An 18,493-nucleotide genomic window follows, 5' to 3' on the forward strand; every position below is an offset into this window, starting at 1 on the left:
TTTCGGCTCAGGTAATGATTTCATGATTTGCGGGTTTGAGCCCCATATCGGGCTCCACGCTAACAGCGTGGAGCCTGTTTGGGATTCTCTCTGTCTCCCTCTTTCTCTGCCCTTCCCCTGCTTGTGCTCTCTCTCTTTCTCTCTTAAAGTAAATAAATAAACTTGAAAAAATAAAAAATGTACATACTAGAAAATTAAAAAAAATTAAATACATTTTTATTTTTTTTTATTTTTATTTTTTTTAAACCTCTGGAGTTGGAATCCAGGGATTGTTATTTTCAACGTTTATTTATTTTTGGGACAGAGAGAGACAGAGCATGAACGGGGGAGGGGCAGAGAGAGGGAGACACAGAATCGGAAACAGGCTCCAGGCTCCGAGCCGTCAGCCCAGAGCCTGACGCGGGGCTCGAACTCCCGGACCGCGAGATCGTGACCTGGCTGAAGTCGGACGCTTAACCTACTGCACCACCCAGGCGCCCCTAAATACATTTTTAAACTGCATGATTAATGTACAAAATATCTCCTCTTCCCTCAAGAAACAGTATCATACCTAAAACACACTTTGATGAACACTGGATATGAAAACAGGGGTGCCTAGGTGCCTCAGTCATTTCAGCTGCCAACTCTTGATTTCTGCTCAGGTCATGATCTCATGGTTGTGGGTTTGTGCCCCCGTCAGGCCCTAAGCTGACAGCAGGGAGGCTGCTTGGGATTCTCTCTCTTTCTCTCTCTCTCTGCCCCTCCTCTGTTCGTGCTTGCTCTGTCTCTCTCAAAATAAACATTAAAAAAAGAGAAAATACTAATTGACACTATACAAATTGATTGAATAGAAGTGAACACAAATACTCTTTAATTTTACATATGCTAAATGGATGCTGTGAAGAAAAATGTTTGCATTTATTTTTAAATTCAGATTCCTCTGGTTGTTGTTCACTGAGAGACCTTAGGAGTAAAAAGGCAATCAGATTACCACCAAAGAAAACGTCTGGCATGTTCTTGATGCCTCCTCTCCACCTGAGTGAATGTATCACTGCAGTTTAGGCCTGGTGAATCAAGAAGATGGCTTTTTAGTAGTGACGCTTTTAGTATCAAATAGTACTGTCTGAGAAATTTTAGTTTCTCCTTCCTGGGAGATACTATTTTGTCATGGCATATTGTTTCTCAGGGCTGCCCATCACAGAATCCTGTGCCATAACTGAAGAATTTAGTTGCATTCTTTCTACAACATCTGAAATCCCATTTGATAGTATTAATATCATCAGCCATTTCATCAGTAAGTAGAGGCAAACTCGTTCTTTCACTGGGGAAGCAATCCATCCCAAGGTTTATCTTGTTTGCATCGTAATTTACTTCAACTAAATCTTGTAATCGAGGACACGGAGCATCTTCTATGCTGTTCCCACTTTCAGGAATAGTTCAAAGCAGTCTCCTTATTGATATGTTCAGTTTTGGTATTTGGAGGATCAGGATTCTGTGGTGATACAGCTACTTTGATTCTAAGAAATACGATGGCTTATGCTCTCCAATCCTCTCTTTTTTCTTTTGCCGAAGCTACACCAAGTTGGTTGTAATTAATACAAAGAGATCCTTGGTGAAACAATGAGCCCTTTCAATATGCCCAGCTTAAGGTGTATATCTCATGGACTGTGAAGAATTTGTCAAATGAGGCAACATATCTCATGTGTCATTCCTTAATACTGCATCAAATAATTGTATTTATTTTCTTTTTAAATGTTTATTTACTTATTTTTGAGAGAAAGAGAGCATGAGTGGGGTTGGGAGAGAGAGAATCCCAAGCAGGCTCCCTGATGTCAGCATAGAGCCCAACATGGGGCTTGGACTCAACGAACTGTAAGAGCATGACCTGAGCCAAAATCAAAAGTCGGTGCATCAAATAATTATAAAAGCTGCCATTTATTGGTTATTTACATTGGGTCATATGTTATGCTTCATGCTATTTAACTTAAATTCAATATCCCCCAAATTACAGAAGAGAAAATGGAGGCTTTGCGGCTATTACATCATTTGCCTACAACTTATAAGTGGTGGAGTTGTTTGCATGATAAGTCCTGGGCTTTTGACCATTAGACTATCTTAGTTATGAGTCGATGGTGTTTGTGCCAGTGATTGGGTTGTGCTGGGATTGCATTGACTTGGTGAACATGTATAAGGCATATACCGGGCAGAAACGGTCTAAGACCTCCCTAGGGGAGGAAATAAGTGAGAGGGTGGCTGAAATAAGAACAAAAATTACTCCTTGCTTCCCTCTTCACTACTCTGTGTCATCAGGAGCTTACATAGGATATCAAGTCCTTGCTTTTTCCACTGTGCCCCTTCTAGAAAAACCAGACCCTGCAATCTCTGCAATAAATATTGGAGTAATGTAACCCATCGGGAGGCCTGGAGAGACTGCAATACCTTGGGAATATGCTGTCAGACGGAGCTTCTGTGAGCTGTGGCAGACTGGGACTCCCTCTGGTCAAGGTATGGCCTCACAATTTCCTGTTTTCCTGGCTGCTGCCTCTGCTGCTGCACTCACATTAGATGGACTCCCTAGAGGTGATCTCTTCCCAGTGCTCCAACAGGGACCCTATTCTCCAAGCAAAGTTAATTCACATCATATGGGGGGAACAAATTACTCCCAGATAGTGGTTTATTTTCTTTGGCTCTTCATAGGATCAGCCCGATAATAAAAATGTTAATAATGATGATAATGATGCTGTAGAAATGCAAAGTCTTCAGATTGTTATTTTTGCAGAAGACCATTTAATAATTCTAATTTTGCTGCGTATTTCTATTGGCCAGGCAATTGTTTCGTTTTCCCTCATCATATTCTTTTGTCATTGGGATATTGAGTTTCCAGATGCTTAGTGTACTCTGTGCCTAATTATCTACTGAAATAATTATATTAACTATGCTATCACTTGAAAAATAATGGAAAAGTTTTAAAAGTAAAAGAAGAGTGATAAGATTATATTGAATGGCATTTTTAATCTTTAGAAATGCATATTGTTAGATGACAAGTGGAAACCGTCACAAAAAATGAAGCAAATGCTTCCTGGTACTGTGTAAATGGTCTTGTAAAAGACACAGACATCCCTTCTGTTAACCTTCTTGATCCAACCCATGATGATGACACTGTCATGGGAGGAAACACCCTCCCTGGAACCAGGCAAAATTTGTAAGAAATACCTCTAGAGTCTCCTCACACATCTGTTATATCTGCCTTGAGCACATATTAGCAGAATACAATCCAAGAAAATCCTCAGCAACCCCAAGGAATGCCCTTTTATGCTGCTTCTGCAGACCTATCCTTCCAGAAACCATCCACTACTTTGGATTGTTCTTAGTCCACTCCCTCCGGAAAAACACGAGACAGCATTCTGCTTTATAACTGCTCAGATTCTTCTCCTCCAGTTCTGCAGCCAGAGCCTATATATGTTTAACATGCTAAGTGGGATCAGCCCCCTGAATCCCGAATGAATATTTCGTGATGTCCAGAGTGCACTTTTGTGAGTTTCTGAATTTTCTTTTCTTCCGCATATCTGCATTCTTTCTAAGGCAGGTGTGAGGTAGGTGAGTTTAATCATTTTGCAGTGCTTAAGGGATTAAAGGCTTACAGGCTCTCCTTGCAGGCTAGAGTTCCAGTCTTCTTCTCTTTCCTTTTCTCTCCTCCCTCCTACACTGCGCCCATGTCCCCCTCCCCCATGCCTACCCCAGGGCCTTTGGGGCGACTCTGTTGCTTTCTGATTTGACTTTCTTCTGGTAAATGAGTTAAAATGTGAGTGGAGCCTGGCTCCATATTTCCTGTCTTAAAAGTAAAATCAAACTCTAAAAAATTAGCCCACAGGAAGAAGTGACTCCAAAAGCCAGGGCTCACGTTCCACAAGCCTCTGGAGCTCTCATCTGCCCTCAGCACAATGCACTCATAGGGCCTATGGAAGTGAAACTTCCCAAAAAGCCGCAGCGGAAGTGGCAGGCAGCTCCTGGGTTGTTTTCCTATTAGAGACAAGGAGTTCTGGTCGCCTGCCATGGCTGTGCAGCCATTTTCAGAGTCCATTTGGAAGCCTTTGACCTCTACTGCAGAGAGTGGGCTTTGCAAAAATATAGGTGGCTGAACAAACAAATGGGGAGTGGGCAGGAGGGAAAATCATAGAGTTTAACAGTGTTGATGTTGGTCTTCTGTAAAAAAAAGAGGAGGAGGATTTTCCGGTTTTCAGGTTTAGCTCATACCCATAAAGTTAGGAAACTGAATAAAGGAAACCGTTGTTTTTGTTTGTTTTGTTTTTGTTTCCATCAGTGTACCCAGTTTCCATCAGTGCACCCAGTTCCACTGGGTGTGGAAAGCATCTTAGAGACGTATATTGTCTGCTCCCTTCATGTCTGCTGGCTGACTCAGACCCAGTTTCCACATTGTCTGCGTTGCCCTTTAGTGATTCAGTGTTGCTTGAACACAGGACCTACCTTGGGCCCTAAGTTTTGCTGATGAATCCCAGGACTCTTTAAACTTTACAAATTGTTTAACCTAATCTAAAAAAATCTGCAAACTTGTTGTTTGAGTTTTGGGCCTTATAAAAATAGTACAGTTCATCCTGGAGTGAACTACAGTGCTCCAATCTGGACACACAGGGACTACCACTTCCCCTTGGCCGCCCAGAGAAGCCTACTTCAGCCCCGCCATATCCTTGAAACTCCCTCCTCCCATTATTCAAAACAAGGCTTAAAAGAGTTTCTTTTTATGTAGACCTTTCTCAATAAATATTTATTGACTTGGCTGGTAAAAAAAATAGTTTCATAGGAACGTACTCCTCCCAAATAACATATCTGGTCTTTACTGGATCCTTCCATGCCTCAGTCCCAAGGAGTAATTTATAGTGAGATCTTTATGGCCCATGAAAGCCCACTGGGAGAGTATCCATGAGACCTGGAACAGCTTTTTCATCGTTGGCAAAACTTAGCAGAAAGAAGGTTTCCAATTCTTTTTCTGCAGAAGGGAAGTCCCATTTTGTGTAATGGACTATAACCTTTGTCTTCTGATATAATTAAAAGTGAATGACGTGACTGCTTGTGTGGTTTGATTTTAATGAACTAAACACAAGATCAACTATTATTCATACAGTTTTATATCAAATTCTCAGGCCATTTACACTGGCCACACCCATTGCTTAGCTCAGTGAGGCTAGCTAACCCCAGTGATAAGGTTCAGAAACATAAACACTCTAAATCCCAGTCTCAAATCAAACTCCATATAACACAAGGTTGGCAGAATGGATCAACAAGTGTCCTGTGATTGGGAGTTTCCTAAATTGCTAAAACAATTCCCTCTGTGCTGTAGGTATATCAGATAAAATGAATAATACATGGAAGTTCTGAAGTAGAAGAAAACAAAAAACAACAAAGCAAGGAATGCATTGTTGGTGTGTGTGTGTGTGTGTGTGTGTGTGTGTGTGTGTGTGTGACAGCAGATACCATACATGATGATTCTAAGATCCTTTATTTTTTCAAATCTTAAAATCTTAGAAATTGGGTTTTATCATAGAATCACTGTACTATCAAAGTACTGTGTCATTTTTCCTGTCTTAGGAGCACATAAAGTAATCAGTCAGTCTTGCAACAGAACAGAGTAGAAAATCCTGGAAGAGGGTGAAGTAAACGAGGTGGTAACACAGCCAGGTCCAAGAGAGATGGCCAACAGAGAGTGGTTTTTGTCATCTGAGACTCATAGCGTTTTGCTATTCCATTGCCAAATCTGATTTACCCCCACCCTATAGCAACAATGGTTACTGTCCACACACACACACGCACAAAACTTTTATTATTTAATAATATAAGGTTGTTGCAGGAAACAACAGGTTGTTGTGACAATGCAAGAGAGGACCATACCTCCCAGGGCCATCTTTATCCCCTCCTTGCATTCAGAAGAGAACATGTGATTTTTTTTTAAGTTTATTTATTTATTCTGGGAGGTGGGAAGGGGCAGAGAGAGAGGAGAGAGAGAATCCCAAGCAGGCTCTGCACTATCAGCACAAAGCCTGATGCAGGGCTTGATCCTGTGACATCGTGACCTGAGCCTAATGCTTAACCAAGTGAGCCACCCAGTGCCCTGAGAACATGTGATTTTTCCCCCTTAAAATATGAGCACAAGTACTGATTATCTCATCTAGAAAAGAGTCGTTAAGAAGAAGGTGTATCTTCTCCACAGCTTTCTTTTTCCTTTCATTTGTTGGGTATAGACAGTGCTAATGAAAGCCTAGGGCATCAGAGAGCCAAGTGATGTGAAGTTCCTGGGTGTCCATAACATCAAGTCAGGAAAAGCTACCTTCCAGCCATGATGAGCTTTCTGGGATTATTGCACAAGAAATGGATAAACTTCTGCTGTGTTTGAGACACTATGATTTTGGATCTATTTGTTACAGCAGCTTCACGTTACTTCAAGATACTAAATACAGAGTAGGAAATCAGAAGTTAGATGAAGATGAGAGTTGAGGAGGAGGCTTAATTGTTTTTGCAATGTTTAGCCAAAAGAAGGGAAGAAGAACATTGAGGAGGTCCTGATATGTCTAAAAGCATTTGAAAGGCAGTTCTAAAGTAAAAGAGATGAGAATTTTCTGTAAGTCCAAAGGGCTCACCTATGAACAAGTAGAAGTTAGAGAGGCAGGTTACAGCCTAATTTAGCAAACACATTCTAACCATTTTCTGTATTCCAAATGGCTTTGCCAAATAGCAACCCCCTGGTACTAATCTTTTTCGGCTGAAGTTGGATGGACGTCTAAAGGAGTGTGCTTTAGGCAGGGTTCAGAAGCGATGATCTCTAAGGCAGCACTCCTTTCTAAGTGTCCATGTGAGGATGTTACGCATTTGTAAGTGGCATTAAGCTATGACAGAATGGATGTTAGAATGGAGGCAGTCTTCTTAGCAAAGATCAGAATCTTCTGTTGGAAATATACTGATAGACAAACAAAAGGAATGGATAGTTTCACATTTTCTTGATTAGATGGGCTTATTTCTAAGTTAGGAACATATATGGGAAATTATTAGGAAATCATTCAGTCAATACACATTTACTAAGCACTTGGTATATGTCTGACACCACCTTATGCAAGTACAGGGCATGGCTCCTGTTCTCAAGGACATTATGATCTATGAGGGGAGACGGGGTGTATTCACTTTTGAATATTCATTATTATCTTCTGTAAGATCACCAGAGCAAGTGGAAGAAGCCAGAAAGACAGCCTGCTAGAGGGGAAGAAGCCCAGCATTTGGAGCCAGAAGAGCAAGATTCAAGGTCCTTTTCTGCCTCCTATTGGCTATGAGATGTTTTCTAACTCATTCATCGTTTTGATGCTCAGTTAAAATCTTTTTATAATCAACTAATACCTTTTAAAATTTGGAAGAATTTACAACTTTATAACATTTAGTGAACGTTAGCCATTACCTCTGAACTCAGAGAACAACTGTTAGTAATTTTAGTTATTCTCTTCCAAAAATATTAGGCATATGTAAACCAGACTATTTTAATATCTAGAGATTTGGACTTATAATGATTTCAACCCCAAAGATGAGGATAATAAGGCAGACACATGTGAAAGGAAGGAAGATTATAGCTAGAGAGCACAGAGAAGATCTGAGCAGGTAATCCTGGGCTACAAACAGTTCCATGAGGAGGAAGCCTCATGGGGAGAAAGGGCTGGGGAAGCAGTGCCACGACTCTGTTTATATTTAAAAGATGAAAAGATGAAAGAATGAGTCAGCCTCTTGCAGAATCTTAAGAATTCAGAAAGGGAGTGTAAAGGAAAAACTCTTTGCCACCTTTCTATGTAGGAAAAATTCAGTTCTTCCCTAAATCAGTTATTTCTTCCCTGCTATGTCTTTCTTCACTGTGTATCTCCTTCCCCCAACTTTTTAAAGTATAATTAATGTAGTCTTGTATTAATTTCAGATGTATAACATAATGATTCAAAAGTTGTATATATTACTCAGTGCTCGTCATGATAAGTGTACTCTTAACCCCTTTTATCTATTTCACACATCCCCCTACCCACATCTCCTCTGGCAACCATCAGTTTTTTCTCTTGTGTTTAAGAGTCTGTTTTTGATGGGGTGCCTTGGTGGCTCACTTGGTTAAGCCTTCAATTCTTGATTTTTGGCTCAGGTCTTGATCCCAGGGTCGTGGGAACTAAGTGACAGCCAATAAGCTGTCAGTCTCTGTGCTGAGCAATGAGCCTGTTTGGGATTTTCTCGCTCTCTCCTTCTGTCCCTCTGCCCTGGTAATGCTCTCTTTCTCTCTCTCAAGTGAAAAAAAAAGAGGCTTCTTCTTTGGTTTGTTTGTTTTTTTCTTTGTTCAATTGTTTTGTTCTTAAATTCCACATGTAAGGGGCACCTGGGTGGCTCAGTTGGTTAAGTGTCCGACTCTTGATTTCCGCTCAGGCCATGATCCCAGGATTGTGGGATTCCCCCCCCTTTCTCTCTCTCTCTGCCCCTGTCTCTCAGTCATTCCCATTCTCTCACCCTCTAAAAAAAAAGCCCTATGAGTGAAATCATATGGCATTTATCTTTTTCTGACTTATTTCACTTAGCATTATAATCTCTAGATCCATCTGTGTTGTTGCAAATGGCAAGATTTTATCCTTTTTTATGGCTGAGTAAGACTCATAGTCCACATTTGGTGTACACACCACATTTTCTTTACAAATTCATTTGTTGATGGACATATGGGCTGCTTCCATATCTTGGCTGATGTAAACAATGCTGCAGTAAACATAGGACTGCATATACCTTGCACTTGTCAGAATGACTAAAGCATGTGTGTCTTTTTTCACTTTCACACAGAGACTACACTTTTGATACTTTTGGTCACCAAATATATGGTTTTTTCCCCTACCAAACAATTCTCTCTGATACCAGCTGGGTATCCTGCAATTTAAATCAATTCAGACACTATCCACCAGGAGATAATGTCAGATCCCACAGGTAAAGGGCTCAATCCCACAAGACTGACCCCCTCACCCTAACACCACTTTAGATGGAATTAAAAGCCCAGGTTGTCACCAGGATTTGATTTATTTGCTGGAGTACCTCACAGAATGCAGGAAACACTAATGATTACCAGTTGATTAAAATATATGATAAAGGATATACATGGACAACCAGATGAAGAGATACCTAGGGCAAGGTCTAGGAGAGTACTGAGTGCAGGAGGTTCTGTCCTTATGGATCTGGGGTCGGTCACCCTGTTGGGATATGGATGTGTTCACCCACTTGGAAGCCCTCCCAAATCCATACTTTTGGATTTTTATGGACATGGATCAATCATTAACTCCATTGTTAGTCCTTCTCCCTTCTCAAAAAATGGGGCGTGGGGCTAAACATGTCAAGCTTCCAGTCATGACTTGGTCTTTCCAGTAACTAGCCCCCATCTAGAAGTCATCCAAGAGCCCACCAAGAGTCACCTCATTTGAACAAAACACAGTCCTACCACCCAGGAAATTACAAGGGTTTCAGGAGCACTATGCCAAGAACCAGGACAGAAACCTACACACACACACACCCACACCCACACACATACATACACATACATACACACCCATGTGTGTGTGTGTGTGTGTGGGTGGGTGTGGGTGTGTGTGTGTGTATTCTATTATCTCACAGGGAAGGAGGAGGAAAACCAAACACCAACATTTTAAGTCTTCTCTTACATCATACTGTGTAACCCTCACAATAACCCTGTAAGGCTGATACTGTAGTATTGTTCCATTTTATAGATCAAAATATTGAGAAACAGAGCTTGTCATAGAAGTCATAAAAGCTGGATTCGAAACGATTTTGCCTGACTCCCAAACTCTTCTTTCTTCCATGCTGAAATATCCTAAAAAAGAGGGGAGTATCTTCTTATATTATTTGCCAAGATCAATTAATCATAAGGAAAGTACAGAAATTCAGGAACAGTTTCTTTCTGTTCCAAGTGTTTGCTTTCCAATTTGTACATTTCAGCATTGGCTGCAATACTCAATTACCTTCCCGTTCTCTCCTCCTCCTAAATAAGAGTTAAGGGGAAGACAGTGGAAGAGCTCAGTCAGGCAAAGGAAGTGTCTGGTACTTTATTACCATCAAAGGAGCTACTTATTTCTGGACTTGAAAGTAGGACATAGTAGAGGGGTGGCCTGTGAGTCCAGTGACTAGCACCCCGTGATCTGGGAGAAATCACTTCTCATTTTTTCTTTAGTGGAGAATTTATGTAGGGATATGGATAAGGCCTTCTCATAACTTGATTGTAACCAGGATTGTCAATTTAGCAAATAAAAATGCAGAAGACCCAATTAAATTTGAACTTCAAAGAAAAAAAATGAATACTTTTTAGTATATTCTGAATTTTTAGTGTATGTTCCAAAAGGTTATTTGTTATTTATGTGGAACTTATATTTGACCAGATGACCTGTATTTCACTTGGCATCCCTAATTGTAACAGATAGCCATCCACCTTGGCTAGCTAAATCTAAAGGTCGGAAGAAAAGTCTGATGATAGGGACCTCAAAATCTAAATGCTGCCTAGGTCTCATTGCCAACCTGTGCAGGGAGTGTGAACTTAGAGCCCAGCCTAGACCTCCAGCCTTAGTCTCATCCCCGTTTCTTCCTAGTTGGTCTTCTGGGCAGTTCAGCCCAGGCATCCTAATTTAAAATGTTCTCCATGGTTCTAGTTGAGGGGAGGAAATAATTGTGCTTATAATTCAGTGTAAATAATAAAATCAATCCCTTGATTGTGCTCTCTGAAGGAAATTTTCAGTTTCTATCTCTGTGTATTTTATGTTTATTCATGATTTATAAGATACCCTATTGATGTAGGAATTAGCAGATTAGAGGACAGAAGAGTTGTGCTCATCTGTGAGACAATGAAACAAAACATTTTGTTAATCAATCACCCTGCTTGCCATTTAACTAGATTCTCCCCTAAGAGAATCTCTCCAGAGCCATGTCAGTCTAAAAGGAGAAAATAAAAACAAACAAACCAAAAAAGGACTTGTTCCACGTGAGTTCCCATTTGCTGTTCTCCCAAGGTCACAGCTGTTGGCCAAATGAATGAAGTTTCAGGATTTGGTTCTTCAACCTGCGTCTGCTCCCTGTTAAATTGCTGAATTACCGAGAGTGAGGAAATATGGATGGGCCAGACAGTTATGGTGCCAGTTTCATTCTATACTCAATTACCCATCATTTTAGAGAAGATGGGTTTCGCAATGCTTGGGGCAAATCTGGGATGCCATCTGGGAAAAAAGGAGTCCTGAGGCCGCAGAAATGGTGAGGGCTCCCAACACCGAATACTCAGAATGTCTGAGATTTCAGACATTCAATATTCAAATATTTCAGAATGTCTTTCACAGTCTTAATTTCTAAGCAGCCTATGCCATTGATGATACTTACAGCCCCAAGCCAACCTACCACACCTGGAGGCTGGCTCAGGACTGAGTTTTCTGTAAGTTTCAATAATAAGCAATACTAACAACTAACAGTTCAATAGCTCTTACAGTTTACAAACACTTTCACATTGAAATTATCTTATTTAATCTTTTGATTTTATAGTTAAAATACTTGTAATGCTACAAGTAATAGTAAAAAAAACAGCACAACTCACAACTAACAAGCAGTTACTTTACACTTGGCCTCTTTCTAAGGACTGGGGTGAGTATGGTTATTTATGGCAGTGGAAACAGGCTCAGAGTAGAATGAATGCGCTCAAGTTTTCAGAGCCGGAAAGAAGCAGAACCTGGATTTAAACCTTAGGTGCTCACTAAGCCTCCAGTGCTGTTAGGAACACTTGTTATTACGTAAAAACATTTGTTTCAGGGAAGCATCTTTCCATGCCACCGAGGCATTTATTGAGTATAAGAGTTTCCAGAAACATTTCCCGATTTCCTTCTGTCTTCATTTAGCAGATTTTTATCCGACAGTCTAGGGGATACAGAGATGAATGGCATCACTAGCAGGAAGAAAACACTGGAGCTGGGAGCTGACATGTGAGATCATCTCAGTGCAGCCCAAGGACGCTGCAGTGGGAGATGAGGGTTCAGTGAGGACACCCCAAGGACAGACTTGAACCTGGGAGGAGTGGGTGGGAGGGAGCTCAGGACTGTTGATAGAGGAAGTGACAGGAGCTGAGTCTGGAATGCAGAAACATGCAGGCTGAGTGAGGGCAAGGGCGTTTCAGGCAAAGGGAGCAGAGCATCCCTTTCACTTTGTGAAAGTGTGAAAGGCATCAACCTGGGATGCAGTGCCACGCACTTAGGATGATGTCCCAAGTAGTTAGGTGTGCACTGCAGCATGCTGGGGGGTATGATGAGCGGGGGTGGGGGTGGGAAGACCATGGCTGGGGAAGCCACGCCCTGTAAGACACGCATTAGCTTTCACCTTTTAGACAACAAGGAGACATCAAAGACTTTAAATGGGCAGATGACATGATTATATTTATTTGTATTTTAGAAAGACTATCACTGAGAGAATAAATTTGGAGTGAATGCAGATAAAAATAAAGGAAAATCCAGTTTTCTGGTTTCCATGTTTGTTATTAACTTTAGATATTATTCTTCCTTAATTCAAAGTGATAGGAATGTCATCAAAAGGACTGATTTGAAGATTTTTTTTTTTTAGGACAGTTGCCTTTTTTTTTTTTTTTTTGAGGCCCATCCTATTTTTTTTTTTTTATTTTACATTTACTTATTTTTGAAAGACAGAATGAGACAGAGCATGAGCAGATGAGGGGCAGAGAGAGAAGGAGACAGAATTTGAAGCATGCTCCAGGCTCTGAGCAAGTGTTCAGCACAGAGCCCGAAGTGGGGCTCGAACCCATGAACTGTGAGATCATGACCTGAGCCAAAGTCAGACACTTAACTGACGGAGCCACCAAGGTGCCCCAATCCATCCTAATTTCTTATTATTTGAATTTTGTTTTTTAACCTTTATCAAACACTTGTTATGTGTCAGGTATTGTGTTGGTGAACACTATGGTTATTTGTATTTTACAGAAAAAAAAATTGAGATTCAGAGAGGTTAAGTAACTTTCCCATCATTGCACAGTTAATTTAGCTATAAAGCTGAGTTCTAAACTCTGGCATTGTAGAGTGTTGGCTCTTTATGCTATTTTTAAACTATATTATGCTGATGCTACTGTGGATAAGAGCTTGACTTGCATTTCAGTTACATTCTGGAGGCTGGAAGAGCCTCCTTAAAATAATCCAACTATGGTTATTACCTGACCACACTTTATATATAAAGCCAAAGCCATCTTCTGTGTTTTAATGATTGTTTCAAAGATACTGACTCTTTTCTTTCAGGTGCTAGCCAAGGTTGGGCTCTCAGCACTGACCCATGTCAACAGGAATGTTGAAAAATATAGACTAGAATGCAGATTTTGTAGCTGACAATATTCTTGGGAGCAGTTACTCCAGCATTTCCCAGCACAAACTCTTAAGGTACAATATCACTAAGGGATCTTAATAGGTGTTAAGTGATTAAAAAAAAAAAAAAAAAAAAAAAAAAAACCTTCTCTGGCTTAGTGAGAGAAACATTGAATTCAACATAGTTGAACAGCTCTTTCTGCTCTTTGAGATTTCTTAGCACATTTAGTGTATAAGTGGGTATTGTGAATCTTTAGAATTCAGGAAGGTAATGTCTTTCAACACACTTGATCCCCAAATCTTCTTCTCTGACACCAGCACATTTGACATGTGCTATTCTACCTTTGCCCAACAAGGAAACCTCAACTCAGAGAAAGCAAGTGACTTAGACAACTCCAGACATCCTGTCTGCCAGAAAATTCTGCAAGTTATGCTTTCAATACTATGCTCACAAGATGCCTCCTTAAGTCCATTTCAGTGTGGACATTCCTTCTCCTCTTTGAGATGGTACAAGAAGAGAAGTGCTAGGTCATGATTTTCATGAGGTAGGCAATTTCTCAAAGAGCCACTAAGCAAGAGGGTGATATCCCAAGAAAAGAGGGAAACTAGGATCAGTTTTTATATCCCAAACAAGTCAACAGTGAATGTGCTGGGTCCAGAACCTAGAATCTTGCATGGCACTTTCCAGTCAAGAGCTTCTGAGTAGAGACTGCTTTGAGAAATCCTGTTTATTCATTTTATTTTTAAAAATTTTATTCTCTCAGCAGATTTAATCCTCATCCCTGGAATTCGCTATATCTTTTTGTTATGATGAGAGTGAACAGCTGGTCCATTTGGTTGACTCTGTTGACAGTGTTCAGTTGCTTTTCCCAGCCCCCACTCCTCTTTTTTTCCAGACAGTGCCTGGCTCCCTTTGTCTGGCTACTGTCTGACATGTCAGCTTACACTACCTCAGTTCCCAGCTGTTCCTCTCTTTCATGCTATGGATTGCTCTTTGCATTGGACTCAAACATGGTTTTGCACTTCCAGAGGGCTAATCTGTTTCCACAGCAACTCATAAAATGGGGTAATTTGATGCAAGACCTGCCTAAAACTTTTTTCGCTGAAAGTTTTTGCATGTGCGTATAAATACGTCTGTGCCCTTCCAAGCTAAGCACTGCTTTTAGAGAGTAACTTCACAAAATCCGGACCACAGTTCCAATGAATAGCAGAGTTCTGTCAGCTTTCTGGCTTTTTTAAGCAACACATTTTCGTTAGGAAATGAAATAGCAAAACCTATTTTCTGAACAATATTTAAACTAAAAGTTATAAACAGGAAATAAGGAAATACAGTATCTTTCATGTCAATTTGAACCCAACCATACTTAACAGATAGTACCCAAAAGCTTTTAATAAGATAGTAAGTAGCTGAAAATATGGAATATAGAGAGGTTGCACTAATGTGACTATTTAGTTCCTAACTTGGGTACTGCCTGCTTATCTTCAATGTCAAGTGGTTTTTCAGCAACATCATTTTCTTCAGGTAACTTAACAATTTTAGAGAAGTTAGCAAAAATATTCTTTCTAATAGGCATTAACTATAGAAGAATTTTTTGTTCAACATTTTACATAGCTTAGATGTCTTTTTTTAAATGTTTGTTTATTTTGAGAGAGACAGAGAGACAGACAGAGCATGAGTAGGGGAGGGGCAGAGAGAGACACACACACACAGAATCTGAAGCAGACTCCAGGCTCCTCACTGTCAGCACAGAGCTTGATGCTGGGCTTGAACTCACAAGCCATGAGATCATGAACTGAGCCGAAGTTGGACGTTAAACTGACTGAGCCACCAAGGTGCCCCTATATAGCTTGGAACACAACAGTACCAGACTAAAATTCTAAAAATTAGTAATCATTTTATGATCTTTTGTGACTTTGAAAGCAGAATCTAAATCTTTTCAATTTAGGGGCACCTGGGTAGCTCAGTTGGTTAAGCATACAACTCTTGGTCTCTGCTCAGGTCATAATCTCATGGTTCGTGGGTTCACATGGGGCTTGAACCCATTTTCTGACAGCACTGTGCTGTCAGTGCAGAGCCTGTTTGGGATTTCTCTCTCTTCCTCTCTTTGCCCCTCTCTCCTTCTCAAAATAAATAAAGAAACTTTAAAAATAAATAAATAAATCCTTTCAATATATACTCCTAGCCTCTAGCACACTCTCTGGAACATAGCTAATACTCAGTAGATGTTTGCTTTTTATTTATTTGTTAATGAAGAAGGAAACTAAATTTTAAAATATATCTTTATAGTAGTAGATAATATGACTATTCACAATTATTCATTTCCTCTCTCCCTATAGGTGTATATGCTTTCTGCCCCACTGATTTTGATTTGACCATGTGACTAGCTTTGAACAATCAAATGTAAAAGCTTTTAGAGACTTGGTAGCTTTTTCCTAGTCCCCTTGTGTTTCTGCTCTCTTCCATGAGCCTGCAGGTCCTTCTGTCTGGGTTCTAGATAACAAGATACATGGAATAGGTCTACATCCACCTACAATCTAAAGCAGACTGTAGCCCGCGTTTCACATCCCTCATGTAAAGTGAGCAGGAGGTAATTTCATTATTGCATGTCATTGAGATTTTAGAATTGTTACTGCAGTAAAATCTGACTTATACAGGGGCGCCTGGGTGGCGCAGTCGGTTAATCGTCCGACTTCAGCCAGGTCACGATCTCGCGGTCCGTGAGTTCGAGCCCCGCGTCAGGCTCTGGGCTGATGGCTCGGAGCCTGGAACCTGTTTCCGATTCTGTGTCTCCCTCTCTCTCTGCCCCTCCCCCGTTCATGCTCTGTCTCTCTCTGTCCCAAAAATAAATAAAAAACGTTGAAAAAAAAAATTAATTAAAATCTGACTAATACATAGACCAAACACACTGTTCTATGCTATTTTATATTATGTATAAATTATATATATATATGTATTATATATATATATAATATACATATATATACCTAATCTGTATGGAATTATGGTTATGATTATAATTAATCTGTATGGGCTTATATATGTGTATATTTCATATATGTATGTATATTATATATGTGTATTTATTCATGAATATGTGTTTATATACATATTCCTAATCATAACTCCATGATGTACTATTTTCTTTTTCATGGAAAACTGAAGATTAGAAAGTTAGGCATTTTACTCAGAATCATACAATTCTTACTAAAGAAGTGGGATCTGAGCACATGTCCCTCTGACTTTCCAACCTCTATTTTCTTTTAATATCAGGCTCACACAATGCCTTTAAAATAGACATTCAGTTAAAATCCCTTTTATACTTAAAAATTATTTTCATAGAGAACTAAAATGTACTTTCCTTCCACCTAACTAAAGAATTTTAATTCAATTTAACAAATATTTCTTGACGATTTTCTATGTGCCAGTCAATGTGTCAGTTCTTGGGGGAAATGAGATAAATCACTGTTCTTACCACCAAAGGGCTCATCATGTAGGACCATCTCATAGTCTGACAAGAACCTTAGATTCTAGTTGTTAATATACATGAATGAAAAAACAATGGAACTGAATTGCCAGCAGTAGACTCACAAGGTTTTCCCATTTTTAAACACTGTTAATAGGGTGATCTACTGACCAATTCATGTACTTTTCTATAGCCAAAGGCACAAATTAGACTCAGCCTGTTACCAAGAGTAGTTTGGCTAACTAGCTATTATAGCCACCATTTGTTAGACCTAGACTGATGAAGAATGTATTCTAAATAACAAGCTAAGTGCCATACTTAGGATAATTTCCTCATAGACGAGTTACTCAGCCAGATTTATTTCTGAATCAATAAAATTGCTCCTTCCTATATTATTCACATTATTCCACACTAATAACAACAGCTATTTATTGAGCACTTGTATGCCTACCTGGCCTGAGCTAATTGATGAGTATATACCCTCAGGGACATATATGTTGGAGAAGTATGCCAAACAAAAAGAAACAAGTTTAGTGCTTAAGAGAACTAGTTTAGGAGTCAGATAGGACTAAAATGAAATATCGGCTATGGCACTTCTATTGTATGGGACTCTGGACAGTTCACTCTCCTTTGCTTAAGTTTCTTCATGTATAAAATAAATATAATCTCTGCTACACAAGATAGCTGTGAGGATGGAATAAGCTGCAGCGGTGCCTGCATGGCTGAGTTGGTTAAGCGTCCAACTCTTGGTTTCAGCTCAGCTCATGATCTCATGGCTTCATGGGTTCAAGCCCTGTCTTGGGCTCCACACTAGCAGCATGGAGTCTGCTTGGGATTCTCTCTCTGCCTCTCTCCCTGCCCTTCCCCAGCTCGTGCTATCTCTGTCTCTCTCAAAATAAATAAATAACTTAAAAAAAAAAAAAAAAAAAGATTTGTCATCTGCAAAGCAGGTAGCATAGCGCCTGGCACATACTCAATGTTCAAAGATGAGAACACATTACCAAAAGTGAAATGCTAAATTGAAGGCACTCATGGGCCAACATGAATGATACTTACAGTACATGAAGGGATTAACCTTAGGGTGTGTATATACATTCAGATGTGGCCACTACATTTGCTGTGGCACATCAGGGTTTTGCAGGGTAAGAGCAGTGTGGGGACTCTGTTTACCCGTTATGAATGTTCGTAATGTGGTCTTTAACCAGTTGTATGTCCTGCCTCCAAGTTTCCAGTTCCTTGGTTGCTACATCATCAGCAGCCAAGAACCACATTCTTGTTCTTGTTCCACCTCCATGAGATTGCTCTGAAAATCAGTGGGTAACACAGGGCAGATGGGAAAGGTATTCTGGCTCCAATTAATTAAGCCAAAAAGAAGACAGAGACCAAATGTGGAAAACCTCCGGCCAAAAGGAAAAAAATGTCATTAAGTGATTAGCATCAAAAAAGAAAGTTTAAAATGAAAACCATCTTGCCTCCTAAACATGTTCTAACTTCTAAAATAGAAAGTAAAGCAAATACAGAAGTGACTTCTTGGAATCTGGTAATCATTGTTCAACAAAACTGACTTTGCTTCCCTGGGTAAGTACCTACTCAGCCAGCAGGCATCTAAGTAGTCTTCCTTTCTCCCTCGTACTTATTACTACAGAG

The sequence above is a fragment of the Lynx canadensis genome, chromosome D1, assembly GCF_007474595.2.
Source record: "Lynx canadensis isolate LIC74 chromosome D1, mLynCan4.pri.v2, whole genome shotgun sequence".
Lineage (NCBI taxonomy): Eukaryota > Metazoa > Chordata > Mammalia > Carnivora > Felidae > Lynx > Lynx canadensis.